Here is a 15,273-nt window from a genome sequence, read left to right on the forward strand (position 1 = left end):
TTTTTATATTTATGCATGCTTTGATAGGCACATTTTGGCATAATAACATATTTGCTCCAACAATTCCAGAACATTGAATTTTACATAAGAAATATGCAATAACAAAAATTTTATTCAAAGTAAAAACTCTAAAAAGTCTTAAATAGCACACATCACAAAATTGTTAACAAATTACCCACTTTTTCAAAAAAATCATAAAATTAATACAAAATCCAAAAATAAATATTTTTAGTTTTTTGTATGGAAATCAAGTATTTATGAAAACTGTTTGCGCAAAAGTAGCAAAATAACTGTGGAAACTTGAAATAGGAGACCAAATAATTTACTAGGCTAATTAACTTACTTAAAAATTAAATTAAATATTAAGTAGTTTTTAGTACGAAAGAAAACAGTTAAACTTAACTCCATATAGCTTAACTTATAGCTGTAAGTACTGTTAGGCAAATATTATATGTATGTATGTATATTAGCAGTAAATTTGTAAATTATATAACTAGTTAACCAAATAAGCGAATACCAAAAAGTTAAACTAATAATGACTTTAAGCAAAAAAAATTAAGAATATTGTTAATTAAATTAAAGACAGCAGAAAAATTGCAACTGAAATGGAATTCAATGCATTTTATGTGAACTCAGTAGATTTAAATAACACATACGATAACAATGAGCGTAGTAAATAGGTAAAAGTAATTAAAAAAATATGAAAAATAAAACTAAAAATGTCAAATGGAAAAAAATAAGTTAATTAAGTTAAATAGTAACGTAAATTTAGACAAGAAAAGTACGAAATCTTAAATAAAACTAAAAGTTTTCAAATCAATAAAAAATAATATTGTTTTACCTACACAAATTACGCGAAAACGGAAAATTGTAAACTAAACTTTTTCAGGTGAGTCAAAAATTTTTATAAAACCATACAAAAAAAAAGAAAATTTAAGTCGTTAACTTTCTGGCGTTTTGCATAATTATCGCTTTGTTTTCTTAATTTTTAATTTTTTAATTTTTTTTAATATCAAATTAAAAAAAACTGTATACCATATATACCATACCATATCTTATACTTGTATACATAAATATTTCTTGAGTGCGTGCGTATGTCACTAAACTCCTCTGAAACGACTAGACCGATTTTGATGAACTTTTTTGTGTGTGTTCAAGGAGATTCGAGGATGGTTTAGAGTCACAATTTGGTCCAAATTGTTATCAAAATACTAACGTAACCAACCGTACGCGTCTAACATATTGACGGCGAGTGTATGTACATATCTACAAACCGTACAATAACTCAGGCCAGCGTTATTTTCGTGCGAACCATCGCTAGTAGTTGTATATAATTTACTTTCCCAAAATTCGCTAAAGCGGAAAATATAATAATAAAAAACAAATTAATTTTAATTATAATTAAGAGACTTAAAAGTAATTAATTCTCTAAAAAACTAAATAAAAACACATAAAGTTATGAAAATAATTTATTTAATTTTAATTAAAATAATTAAGGAAATTAAAAGTAATTAATTTTCTATCAAACTTAATTTTTCATAATTATTGTCATAATTTGTGGTATTAATTATGAATGAAGCAAATAATTTACGCATAAGAAAGTTATAAAAATTAATTAATTAATATTAATTTAATTTAAATTAAAATAATTAAGGAAATCAAAAGTAATTAATTTTCTGACAAACCTAATTTTTAACAATTATTATTTTTAATTGTTTAAAATACTTTGGTTTTAATTTATTTTGAACTAAGTAATTAATAAAAAATTAAAAGTAATTAATTTTCTATAAACTTAATTTTTCATAATGGTATTAATTAGTTGAGGCAAATAATTAACACATAACAAAATTATAAAAATAGTTCATTTAATTTTAATTAAAATAATTAAGAAACTTAAAAGTAATTAATTTTCTATCAAACTTAGTTTTTTGATAATTATTATCATAATTTATGGTATTAATTATTTTGAAGGCTAATTAGAATTAAATATTTTATATACTTTTTAATTATGCAGAAGTAATTAATTTTCTGACAAACTCAATTTTTCATAATTTATATATAATATTTTTTTTAATATTTCAGAAACGCATTAATTAAACAACTAATAAAATTGTAAAAATCATTTAGAAAAGCACTTAATTTTTTGTTGACTTTCTACTAACGTATTAATTAACTACTTTTTTAAATTTGTTGTTAGTTTTGAATTTGGTTTTTTGTTTTGAATAAGTTAAACATTACTAAACTCACCATTATTAGCTTCGTTATTTTTAGCACAGGAAAGGCAAAGAAAAAAAAACGAAAAATAAATTTTAGCTTGTCAGACAAGTGTTCTATTTTCAGTGTCAGCAAATTAATTGAGCAAACACACGGAAAAAAACTATAAATAATCGACGCTAATTGATGGCACTCATACCCCGGCCATGCCTGTCGGTAGTGGCGAACTTGTCAAAGTTAATTGTAACAAGTTGACACTTCATTTCCGGTTTTATTTTATTTCATTTTTATACCTTTTTGCTGTTTTGGTTTCATCAGCGATATTTTATATATTTTTCTTGCTTTCACTTATTTTTCTGGGCTTTGTTTTAAGCTTGAAATTCACTTTAGTTATTTTGTTGTCATTTTTCTTTTTTCTCATTTTTGCAGTACTTTTTATTTTACTTTTCCTATTTGCCTACTTTTTATTTAGTCATTATTGCTTTTTTTCTATTTTCATTATTATTTCTTTCTTTATCTTCTTGCCAGCCTCTTGTCCAACTCTGTGTCGAATTTCCCTTACCCAGGCAGATAAAGTTCGGTGCGAAATTGACAGCGTGCGCTCAAAGCGACTGGCGGAGCGAACGAAAACGCAATGTGTGTTGCATGTGAGGGGATTGCAGTGAACGTGAAGTAGAAGACACGCATGCACAAACACACTCAAGCAAAAATTCGATTTCGAAAATACGCGCTGACTATCGCACTTTCGTCGAGGCTCACACAGGTATGTACGTTTGTATTTACTCTCGCCTCTGTTTTTTTATAAGTATGTGCGTATGCCTAACAAATGAACATCGCTACATAGAAGCAAAGCATGTATCATGTTGCTTGAGTGATTGCATGTGCGTGCTCCTAATAGACTTTTGGAAGAAAGTGCTCTTTGGCTTGTGAGTCGAATTGCGTTAGTTTCTGGTTTGAACTTCATCGTTGCATACTTTTCAGCGTCGAGTCAAAGAAAAAACGCAAAAATGTATTTTCCTTTTCATTTTGCGGCTGCTGCGCACTTTTGGCCTAGTTTTTTGGACTTTGAATTTATTTCTGTTTTAATTTTTCTCACTTTGTGGCTTAAACGTGCTTTTTCTGCAATTTTTTTCTTAAATCCAAGGTCACATATACACAACGCGTGCACATGACCCGAATTGCATGCGTAAAATGTCTTGGGTGATACAAGACAGCCGCCTGCCGTTCTTGCAAATTTCATTTCAAGGAAAGGGAGCGAGATTCCCACAGACAGACTCATAAATGTGAAGGCTTTGAAGTGCTGAAAAGTTACAAAAGTTCCAAAAGAATTATATTACTTTCGCTGTAGACCGCACAGAAGTTTAATACAATAGTGTTAACTTGAGATAGTCCTTGCTCGCATGTGATGAGGCTTAAATTTCAAGTAAAGTTGTTTGGCTTGGCTGAGCGCGCAGGATTCAGACTGAGATTTGGAGGTATCTTTAGACATTCCGCTCGTTTAATTCATTCCTCGCTTTTAATTAAATGATCTTCTATCCACAACTTGAACTCGACTATTTTTTCTTCGTCAATAAAGCCTATCAGTGTTGAGTTTACCGTTTCTCTTCAATTTTCTTACAATAACAGCGAAATGGTTTGTTTCCACTTCGAATTGTCAAGCTTTCTAGCAGTATTATGACCATAGTTTTATTTTTATGAAATCCAGCATCATTATTCTTTCAAATTTTAATTTCAATGTGGAATCTCTGAAATAACCTTCTGAAATTTTCATAAATTTTCTGATACTTACTCTTCGATTTTCGCTTGGAGATCTTCATTTGAAAAACAATACCTTACAGTGCGCTCGGTTGGGCTCTGAGAGTCTAAAGTTTCATTGGCCGCAAGCATATGGTTATTAACTCTCTATATTTTGAACAGCTTAGAAAGCAAACCGTGCTTTGAGAACCTTCGTGGTCATCCAGCAGACTTCTTGTTTGTAAATTTCGGCTTTTTGTGGAGCAACAAGCTCATATGGTAGAGGGCTTACATTTATCGACCCAATTGAGCTTAAATTTCTGATATAAGCAAGACCCGTTTCTTCACACATTGTTCACTGAGTTTTACTCTCTCAGTTAGTCCCCACTGCCCTTTAAGAGGAACAAAGAATATATTTGAAGTCGAAAAAGAAGTTAAAATGTGATTAGAAATACGCAAAGACTTTTTCGATTATCCAATATTAGGGCTGCCTATGTAGCAATCACACCTACTATACATGGGTATCTAAGCCTTTTCTTAATAACTACAAGAGGAAAATACTAAAACCTTCCGAGTTCAGCTCTTTCTGTTCTAAAGCTTGGCTACTTAAGAATTTTTGGAAACCTTTCGAAAGCAGACATATCTCCTCGAATTTCTAAGAAAGTGTGGGCTTTTTCTTAGACTTTGTGCAGGATTCTGTTTGACTGGGATTGCTTCTCATCCTCTCGGCGCCCCAAAATAATTTTCATTTCACTAAGCACACGCATCAACTTACTTGGCACGCGTTAACCACAAAGCGAGGCATACTTTTAGGCGTACGCGCCAGCCAAAGCATTGTACACACTATTAAGCATGCATAAAAAGTGAAATAAACTTGCTGGGATTTGGAGCAACGCAAGCACGTTGCCGTTCGCCGCCAAGCTTTTGGCAGCCGCGCAGACGCTTAGCGGCGCTGTGTGTCAGCAGAACTTGGCCAACGCATAAATTCGCTGTGTTTTCCAAGCCACGCAAAAGTGATGCGGCGTTAAGGCAGCGAGCGCATAAAAAACCAAAAAGTTTGCACAAAAATTAAAAAGAAGCCAAGTAAAATGAAAGCTGGCAGCCGCAGCAAGCAAAGTGAAATTTGAATTGAGTGTTTGGTGTTTGAAAATTGAAAACCCGTTGCGTGCGTGCGTGTGTGTGGCGCTGAAAATTGCCGCGCCGAAATTTTGCCCAGCGACTGTGCGCCAGCATTTCGGCTGACGAGTGTGGCCCAAACTTACGTCGGCGGCTGCGGCAGCGCGTGGGCGCGCAGGCACGTATGTAAATACGTGTAAACACGCGCGCGCGTATGTGTGTGCGGTTTTGTGTGCGTGCGCGCTGCGCCAAGATAGTTGTTGACACAGAAAAGTGAAAACTTTTTTGGCTTCGTAATTTCTTTTTAATTGCAGCAAAGGAATGGAATGAGTGAAAAAATCGTCAACAGCGCTTTGTTATGATTAATCTGCGCTTCCTTTGCCCCGCTATCCCACCGGTTGTACGCCCTCATGCCGCTTTGTGTGTGCAGTGCGGCGATGCATTCACAGATTTGGCATTGAAAGTGAAACACAGAGATTTTCATTTTTGTGGCGTCGTTTTCAATTGTGTACTTGTGTGTGTGTTGGCTTGTTTGCGGATATAACTTTTTACTTTGCACTTCATTTTGAATATTAAATCAGTCCATTAAATTTTTCACAAACAATTCATGTGGCACCTAAACATCGAGCTTCTTTCTGTAATCAGCCTTTTTTTAAGGTTCAAAACCGTTTGATGATGAATGTTAAGTTCCTTAGCGATGTCATGGCTGCTTATGTGGCGGTCCTGGTCAATCTTTTTCATAATTTCATCGACTTTTTCAACGAGATCGACCAGAGCGAGGTGCATCTTTCACATCGAAATTCCAATTCCCAGAACGGAAGCGAGCGAACGATTGTTGTGCTGCACGAACTGATACAGCATCGTCTCTGTAAACTTCACAAATTTGATTCGATTTGATGCACATCTTCCTGTAGTCCATATATGCCAAATTAAATGATTCCATTGTCACTAGTGCTTGCTTTAGTCAACCGAAAATATTGCATATAGCAAACCTATATAAATGTAACTCGCTCACACTCTTCAGTTAATCGGTGTCATTGAATTTCACGCACATTAAAATATTTAAAATTTTCACTTTCAATTAATTGATTTTAATCGACGCATTTCTTGCATATTTTACGGCACTGCAGCGCAACAGGTAGTTGCCTAACGAGTGACGTGCCCAAATTAACACAAAACCGCAAATAAACACCAATTAAAAGTGATTAGCGAAATGCGAATATTTGAAATTGTTGAACAGCAGTTCAATTTCGGCAAAAGTTTACAATTTCATACAAAATAATAATTACTAGCGAAAACTGAGTTAAATTAGTGAATTAATGCTTTTCAGCTCAGGCTAAATTTTGCATATTTGTGTTTAATTTTCATTCGCCAGCTACATATTATTCTAAGTGGAGGCAAGTTAATTGAAATAAATTGGGTATACAGTGCGTATGAGTGACAAGTGATATGTGTTGCTATGCATATTTTAAGTATTTTCTTTAGATTACCGTGCGATTCGTGTCTTAATTAAAAAGTTATAAATTCAAATAACATTAGAGATATAATTAAAAAAGTTTTAGTATAAAGAATTAATTTCAAACACTGATTTTATGCTTACCCACCACATAGGTAGCCTCATCACTACACATCTGGTACTTCTTCTCTGTTCAGTATTCACATGGTACTCTTTTCCTTCTCACTTCTTTTTCTCACTATTCACATGTCACCCCTTCTCTTCTCACTTCTCCTCTTCACACGGCAAGTCAAACCCTTCACTTTTATGCACTCGCTGTATCTTCGTTCTCAACTAATGCTACTAACAGCTAAACCCTTCAGCTATTTGGCATAATTTCCTTCATCCTTCATCGCCCATGCAAGTGCTGTTCAAAGACGCTGCTAATCCTTCTCATTTCTGTTCACCCTTCTCCTTCATATTTTTCTTTTTCTTCACATAACTCCAACCACTCCTTCCTCTTCTACTCATATTAAAACTGCCGCTTGACACTTGAAGCAATCAACATCGGTTGCACTTTCTAATTATATGCAATTTTAGCCTGATTTCAACTCTGTGACTAAAACAGTAAACAGACTACGCTTGTGAGCGTAGAGTGCACTATATGGCGCTTGTCAGCCATAACTTGCATGGAAGTTGGGAAGCGTTAGTGAATTGCCAGCGGAAGCATGAGCCATGTAGGAATACTAGCGGCTGTATAATTGCAACTACCTTGGCATCCGCGCTTCCAAAAGCCTTAGGAATAAAATATTCGCACTGGGTTACTGGCATTTTCCTACTTTCTTATGCATCTTTTTGTCCAAAGTTGTACTTTATTTTACTGCAAATGCATGTGTATGTGTGTATGTCTGTGCATTTGCCTAAGTTCATTGCATACTAATTTCGTTAAACGCTTCGTTAAATGATTATGCCTGTTGTCTCCCAGAGGAGTTAGGCAGACCCGCTGCCTGTGTCGCTTAGTCATTTGCATAAACATCCTATAGATATGTGTTTGTGTGTGTGTGAGTGTATGTACATATACTTGCAACCCAGAACTTTTCAAATAAATTTACTTTAGAAATTCAAAATTCCACTACAAATTTTTAGTTGAGGCTCTCCTGGCGAATTCATGCGTGCTTGTGTAGGTGTGTGAAAACTGGTGCAATTGGGACAACAACAAACAACGTGATGAGCATAAACACGAGTGTAATTTTACAAGCGATGACGAGCACGAGCACATGGCATGCATACAGCAAATTGATGTAACTCACAGATATTTGTAAATTAGGGTGTCCTTTATGTACCATAGTGTGTTTTCTTTTGCGGACAGCCGTTGAAGTGTCTGTATTTGCCTTAAAAGTGGTCCAGCGTAAAGAAGCATTCAATTTCTTTTTCCCAAAGTAAATATACCTACAACTTTGGGTGGTGAGTTAACTGAAAAGGGAGGCGAAGATAACAGGTTGTGCTCCCGGTTGGTAACCAATGTAAGCGTTATTGCAACTAAGTGGATTTGGTAAAAACCCTGGTTCTTTTCCACCGCAGCTGCCCAATGTCTCTTAAGTTGGACCATTAGTAGCCGTGAAATATGTCCCGTCTCATGTTATTGTTGTTGTAGCGCCAGAATTCTGCTCAGTTGACTATCCTTCGCCGGATAAAAATCCGAGTCCGTTCCGGTTCATCTGACTGAATGCTGGGCATTCGAATAGATAATGTTCCGGCGTCTCTTCATATTCCGCGCATGCTGTGTATTCCGCCGTATCCACTTTTTCCATTCCCATTCCCATGAAGTTAGGATCTAAAGTCTATGTTCCTTGTAATGTTACTTAGCTCCCTTTTGTCCAGCTTTTTGGTCGGTCCACCATCAATACTGCCGCAAACTATCTTTGTGGTATGCCCGATTGTGCCTGTGTCCCACGATCTGAGGTATTTCTCTACAGTCCATTGCTTTAAACAACTCTTGAAGTAGCTGAGCAGCGTGGGGGCACTCATGGAAATTATCTGCTCGAGCAGGCCAACTCGCTTTCCTTTTCATTTTTTTCTATTCCTATATAATCGGATATCAAGATGATTTTAACCGAGTTACCTACCTAAAACCTAGTTATTGCCTGATTGCATATCTTAATCCAATAGAACGTATTGGCGCTACGGCTAGCCTTAATTGCTGCTTAGCTATCAACTAGAATGTTTATGGACTAATTAGAGGCGATGTCCATCAGACACCTTCTGTTATGCTCAGAATTTCGGCCTGAAAGACTGAATTGTAGACAATTAGCTTGGAGCTGCCTTCTGCGTATGGATTACTATAGAAGTTACCCGGTTCTGTAACTGTACCTGTTTTACCCTGTCAGTGAATATGTAGTTTTTTCCGTTGGAAGTGTCAATCACTGATCCATTGATTCAATCATCTCTATTGGATGGAATATGCAGGTGCATTAACAAGGTCAAGTATGGTACCATGCTCGCATTGACGCCTAGCCTGACGTCTTTCCTTTGTGGTACTATAGAGCTCATACTAGGAGAGACTTGCTTAGAGGTGTCTAAGTACCTATTTTTCGGTGGATCAAGCGACCCACCCTAATGTATGTATGCATATTTATATTTATTTATGGCAGCGCCTTGGGTAAACCCCGCGCACAGGCATTTGCGGTGGCGTCTGTTGATATTAACATGACTTTGTTTATATGTCAACATGTGTGTATTGAATTCTAGTATAGATATATATATATATATATATACATGTATATGGGAGAAAAAACAATAATAATCTCGAGTTATTAATGAAATAAAATAAAAAATAAGAGATCGACGCGGTTTGTTTATGTAAATGAACTCGTACAGCGCGACACGCGCCTTGCTGTTGCGTTCATATTTGGTAGTGGCATGTGGCATGCGACATGTGGCACGCCACGGATGTGTCACACGACAGCTCAGCGGCGGAGATTGTCACAACACACACCCACACGCGCGCGCGCTTACCTATACGTATATGTATGAGTGTTGTATACTACCTTGATGCCTGTTTTTTTGTTGTTGTTGCTGCACACTCTTGACTGCGCGCATTAATTTCGATGTCTCACTCTCCGCAGCCAGCGCACGGCTGCGTTTCTTCGCTGTCAACGCTCGTATTATTATTATTGCCTTTTTGTTTGTTATTTATTATTGTTGTTGTTGTTGCTGTTGTGTTAGCTGTTTTCATTGCTTGCGGTTGCGGTTGTGCCACAAGCATTCACCATAAACCCGTTGATGGCAAAAATACGCACTTGACATAATTTCATTATGTGCGCTCGCCTTCACGTCTCATTATACACGCGGCGCAGCACGCACACAACGACAACAATACAAGCGCGCGCCTATACACATATGTTTCTTATATATATTTTATTAACTTGTTGTGCGCCTCGTAAGGTAATTCACTGCTATTTGTATGTCTAAGTGAGCGCCCGGCTTTTCAACTCATTGCTCAGCTGACTGTCGAACTGTGTTTGAAGACTTAATCCTAAGTCCACATATGGTTTCCCATGCGCAAATGTTTATGTTTACTTTTGTTTAAATATAAGTAGCGATACTTGCTGTGCCACGGTAAAGATTTTCTTGCTTTATTTTCATTTTTCACATTTCCTACTTAACCGCCAGCCCAGCCGCGCTTCAGCTGATTTGCTACTTGGCGCGCCTCAGCGGTTATGCCGATCGCTTGAGTGCCAAGCAAACAACTTGATTACGCTTGTTCGATTTCGCTTTTATTTTGCAGCGCGCCACTGCTGCTCCTAACAAATTCCTTCCCATTCTGCGCTTCCGCTTTTGTTGTTTGTGCTCATGCTTCAGCCACGCATCAGCCACCATTATCGCTGTTGACTTGCGTCTACTTTTAATTTCGGTTGCTTTCAACAAGTCTGTCTAACTGTCTGCGCTTTTAGCATTAGCGCACACACATCCGCAACACTATATGGCATGGCACAATATGATGGGTAGCACTGGAGATATACGACGGCAACGACATCTATTGACTAAATACGAAAAGACTTTTTCGACTACCGAATATTTACTTGCCACACACACACTTAAATCAACGCACACACATTCTGCAATAGCGCCATTGATTTTTAGCAAAATTTCAGCAATTCTCGTTTAAATTGCAAACCTTTCGTAGTTAAAGTCTACCTGCCCATATGTGTGTGTGCGTATGTGCATACATTGTAAAATATGCACAGCCTTTCAATTGAACTCTATAATTATGATTTTCAATTTGTTTTATTTTTTTAGCTCTTTTTGTTGTTCGAAATTTTAGTAAAAGCGCATAAATTTTTTAAAACCCAAAAGTGTCCACCTCGCCTGTCGCAACCAAGCTGAAAATCAGCGCATTACCACAAATTTGCAAGCAATGAGCGCGTTTAAATTTTAAATAAAAAAAAAAAAAAATTGGAAATTTAAAACTAAACAACATTTTTTATTTTATTTTCTTGTTTGCATAATGAATGAGCTGTGCACAATGCTTGGCGGATTCGCTCACAAATTTAATTTCGGAAATTTCTAATAGCTCTGCTCGTCAATTCTCGTTAATTTAATAACTCGCTAAGCAAATTTAAATAGTATTAAATTCTAAAATTTCATGCCAAATAAATTGGAAATTAAATCGAAAATTTTGAATTTAATTTGAACTTTTTCCGTAAACTTATTGGCTAGTCGACAAAGTCTTTTCGTAGTTTGTCAAAAGCTGGCGTTGTAGTCGTACCGAGTTCAATAAGTTTTGTCGTTTGATGAGAAAAACACAATTTTATGATTCAAAATGCACTTTATTATTCAGTATAATCTCCCTGAACATTAATACACAACGATTCTCCAATCTGTGGATCCCATCCCTGAATTGAGAATCCGGAAGGTCTGCAAAACACGCTTCAACAGCCGTTAAGATCTCTTCATTTGAAAAACGCCTGCCACGCATAATTTTTTTGAGTTCTGAAAACAAATGGAAGTCGCTGGGGACTAAATGTGTTGAATACGTTGGATGCTCCAACAATTCGAACTTAAATTAATGGATTTTAGCCATTGTCAAATTGCTATTGTGACACGGTACATCGTCCTCGTGAAAAAAGGTTTTTTTCGTCTGCAAACCGGCTCTTTTTTCGCGAATTTTTTCCTTCAACTGGTCCAAAAAGTTGCAATAATACTCAGAATTAATTCTTTACCAGTTTGCAAGTAAGCCACAAACAAACTTCCTCTCGCATTCCAAATAACTGATGCCGTAACCTTCTTGGCCGATTTCCGGACACGAAGTCATTTCGAAGCTGAACAACCAGGTTCACACCACCCTTTTGTCTCTTATTTTGATTAAGGATCTCTTATTTTGATCAAGTTTCATCCATAGTGATGAGTCGACGCACAAAATCTACTTTATCCTTTTTAAAACGCTCCAAAAGTTGCTGAGAAAGTCGCGTTCGAATGTGTTTTAGCTCCATTGTTAGCGAATGCGGCAACCATTGTGAGAGCGATTTAATCCATATTGGTCGAGTCCATAACAGCTTTCAGGGGGATTTTTCGTTTCAAAAAAGATATGGCGAAAATGTGTTGCTCTCTGCACTTTTCATTGCCGGAACTACAATAAAATAATGAAAAACTTTCCATATTAAAATTTTCGCAAAATCTTTCAAGAAGCAATGAAAAACTATGGGGATTTTAGGTCTGTAGCTGATTTTGTCTTAATCTAGTCAAATCCTCGTTAAATGTTTCTGTAGCATATGTACACTTACTCATTATATACGTACATTCTCGGAATTGTTAGCAAACTTAGGCTTTTTCCTCACAATGTTCGTAGACTATATTCCCAATTCTCCCCGTTCTTGTACGCCGTATCTTTGCCAATCTACACTTCAGTAGAGTTTTTTTTTGCACGCCGCTTCATTATTCATTTTTCTTTGCTTTACGGTTTTTTGACCACTTTAGACTTCTAGGAATCTTCTCACCAGTCCAATTGGACTTCTGTAAATGCGCCAACTGCTTGCGAAGCGTTCAAGTATGCAATTGCTGTTTTCTTCGTTATGCTCTTGCACCGCACTGATACACAAATACACGCTTAAAAGCCGCCCGCACATGCCATGTAAATTCTGCAGGTAACTTCCAACATTTGATCCCAATTCAGCATTTGAAAAAATAGAAAAAATCTGGAAAATGCCTGCAAAAACTCCAACAAAATGAGCAAGTAGAGATGATAATCAAGCATTCAACTGCACAGCGTTTTTGCCTGATACCACGCTTGTACCACATGCTCTCCAAATATGCATGTTTATGTGTGTACTGTTAGTTTATTAAGCGCCTAAATGCATGCGCAACATTTTGCTGTCGAAAATCGTAAATATCGAGAGGCGCTTGATTGATGAGTTAATGGTGTTCAGCAAAAATTCAGATCAGGCTGTGGCGTGTGTAAAGAATGGGAGATAAAGTAACAAGCCAAGCGGCAAATGGAAAATGTTGCACGATCTGTGTGCACTCAAAATAACTCTGTAAATTATAGTGAGCTAAAAACTCCGACATTTGTCTGATTATGTATGTTGGTCTGTACAAAGTAGTTATGTGCGTTAGTTTAGGCGCATTACCACTGTTTACCTATGATGCGCATTAATTCAAATGAAATCAGCTTTTCATAATATACCTTTAGGCGCTAGTTTCAAAATAACAGTTATGGCTACGGAAATGTTACTTGTTGCTTTAGATTAGTTGTTAGTTATTGATATTTACGGCAAATAGACAGACATAGTTTGAGACTACAAGACAAGTAAGCAAGCAATTATTATTTTTATAATTTTTAATTGCGCTTTTCACTTCTACGTAGCTATCTTTGGAGAATTGAAAAGTTTATTGTGATTTTTTTTTTCAAAATTCACTTAATATCTTCTTAAACTGTCTTTCAACGTTGGTTCCTAGCTTAGGGGCTGGTTTCAATTGTTACCGTTCTCGCTAGTCTCGGTAGTTCAAAAGCTAGTTTCAGTGCTTGAGCGCTGTTTTTTGCTATTCAAAAAGTCTGTTTTTCCAAAATTGAGATGCAGTTCTCTTCTCTCTCTTTCACCTCGCGCATCTTTTTCAATTTATCACAAATATTTTGAAATCCTTCTTCAATTTGGAATTGTAACTTTCTCGCTTGAGCACTATCATCGTAATTTAATATAAAATCCAATTCAACCAAGCGTATAACGAGTATGAAATTGAGTCGCTGAGTATCGCGGCAGAGCGCCGTGAGCCGTGCGCCGTGCGCCTCTCCAAATTGCTGAGTGCTGTAATAAAGCTCGCGAACGCGTGTAGAGAAAACTGAGTTTTAACGGTAACGGCAAACAAAAAACGCTGTGCGAGAAAACCAAATAAAAGAGAAAATGCTATTGAAAAAAGCAAATCCGAAGAATTTTGTGGAAAAGTGTAATTGCGAGAATAATCCAATATGGCTACACGAATCAATTCGAATGCTTTGGATCAATGGGCAAACCAATAATAGCCACTGACAGCACGAAGGCACGAAAGGGAATACCAAAAAGAAAAAGCACAAATAACAGAATAAACAAAAACACAACGGCTACGGGAAAAAAATAGTAATCTAAGCAAACAACAACAACTCCACATCACGTCGCAGCGCAGTTGTAACCAGAGGCAGAGCGAAGTGCAGCGACAGCAGACGACTGGCAACTGGCGACACTCAGTTTTCAGGCAATTTCTCGATTTTACACTTGCAGTTTTGCTATTTTCCCATAGTATGTTCGTCGTCATTGTTGTTGTTGTTGTTGTTGTGCGCTTTTTCCTCCTCTACACGTCTTCAAGTTTACGTTTCAGCTAGTTTTTGTCGCTTTCTGCGTCATTGGTGGCTCATTTTGTAGTTTGCATTGTAAAGCTTTATTGCTGTTGTTGTGTTTTTTTTTTCACTGACTGGCACTGCTCTGTTTCAGCTGCAGCTTAGTCGCTGCAATTTTTGTCGCGTGATTTCCAAGGCACTTAAAGCCGCCGGTTACTGTGATTTAATAGGCATTCTTGTTGTTGGTCGGACTAGTGGAAGTCAGAGAGGAATAAAACTTGTATCAATCGGAATTCAATGCTTGTTATCTTTTGACACAAAAAGCAAAAGATTTCTGCGGAAAGCTTGTAGGAATTGCAGACCTAATAATTTCCTTGAAGTCGAACTCAACTTTCAGAGTCGATCAGAATCGGCTGAGCACTGTTTTCCTGGAGGTTCGGCCGTCTCCTAATAATGATGTTAGAAATCTTTCCAGAATCTTCATCTTCTGTTCTTAAACCGAAGAGAGAAGACCTCATAGAAGCGCTGATGAACCACGTTCAGCCACTGTATTTAATGTGTACCGTTGTTCCGATCCACCCTCATTACAGAAAATATTTTTCGACAGAATTTTTCAGTTCTTTTGCGGAGCTTTACCTTAGCCTGATAAAAATTCACAAGAAACTTATTCTTCTTTTTTCATCAAGCTCCAGAACTGAGTCGTGTCACATCGTTATAGCTAAAACCGAGCTCTGAAGTTCCTTAAAACTTGCTACTTTAAAACCTCAGCCCGAAATTTAGATCCACATTTGTCAATCCGACTGTTTAGCTTGGAAGGCCCGTAGAGCCTTCGATTCAGCCAGATTGTGTTCCCCTAAACTGGTTTCGAAATTCATTGACTTTGGTCGGCATCGCATATTCCGACTGCTTAAGCTCGCAGAGTCCGTAATCAGTGACTTCGATTTGCACCGAGCGAATGTCCCCAAAC

The 15,273-nt window shown here is 36.8% G+C and overlaps 1 protein-coding gene across 1 annotated transcript in view; it reads left to right on the top strand.

Annotated features, from left to right (window-relative positions):
- LOC105230419 (TWiK family of potassium channels protein 7) overlaps nt 1-15,273 on the top strand; it is a 163,114-nt gene that overhangs the window by 64,908 nt on the left and 82,933 nt on the right. The window contains exon 6 of the mRNA XM_049454276.1: nt 2,743-2,977. The gene's annotated coding sequence lies outside the window, so the exon portion shown is untranslated. The remainder of the gene's footprint in view (nt 1-2,742; nt 2,978-15,273) is intronic.

Source organism: Bactrocera dorsalis, chromosome 4 (assembly GCF_023373825.1).
Source record: "Bactrocera dorsalis isolate Fly_Bdor chromosome 4, ASM2337382v1, whole genome shotgun sequence".
In the NCBI taxonomy this organism is placed as follows: domain Eukaryota; kingdom Metazoa; phylum Arthropoda; class Insecta; order Diptera; family Tephritidae; genus Bactrocera; species Bactrocera dorsalis.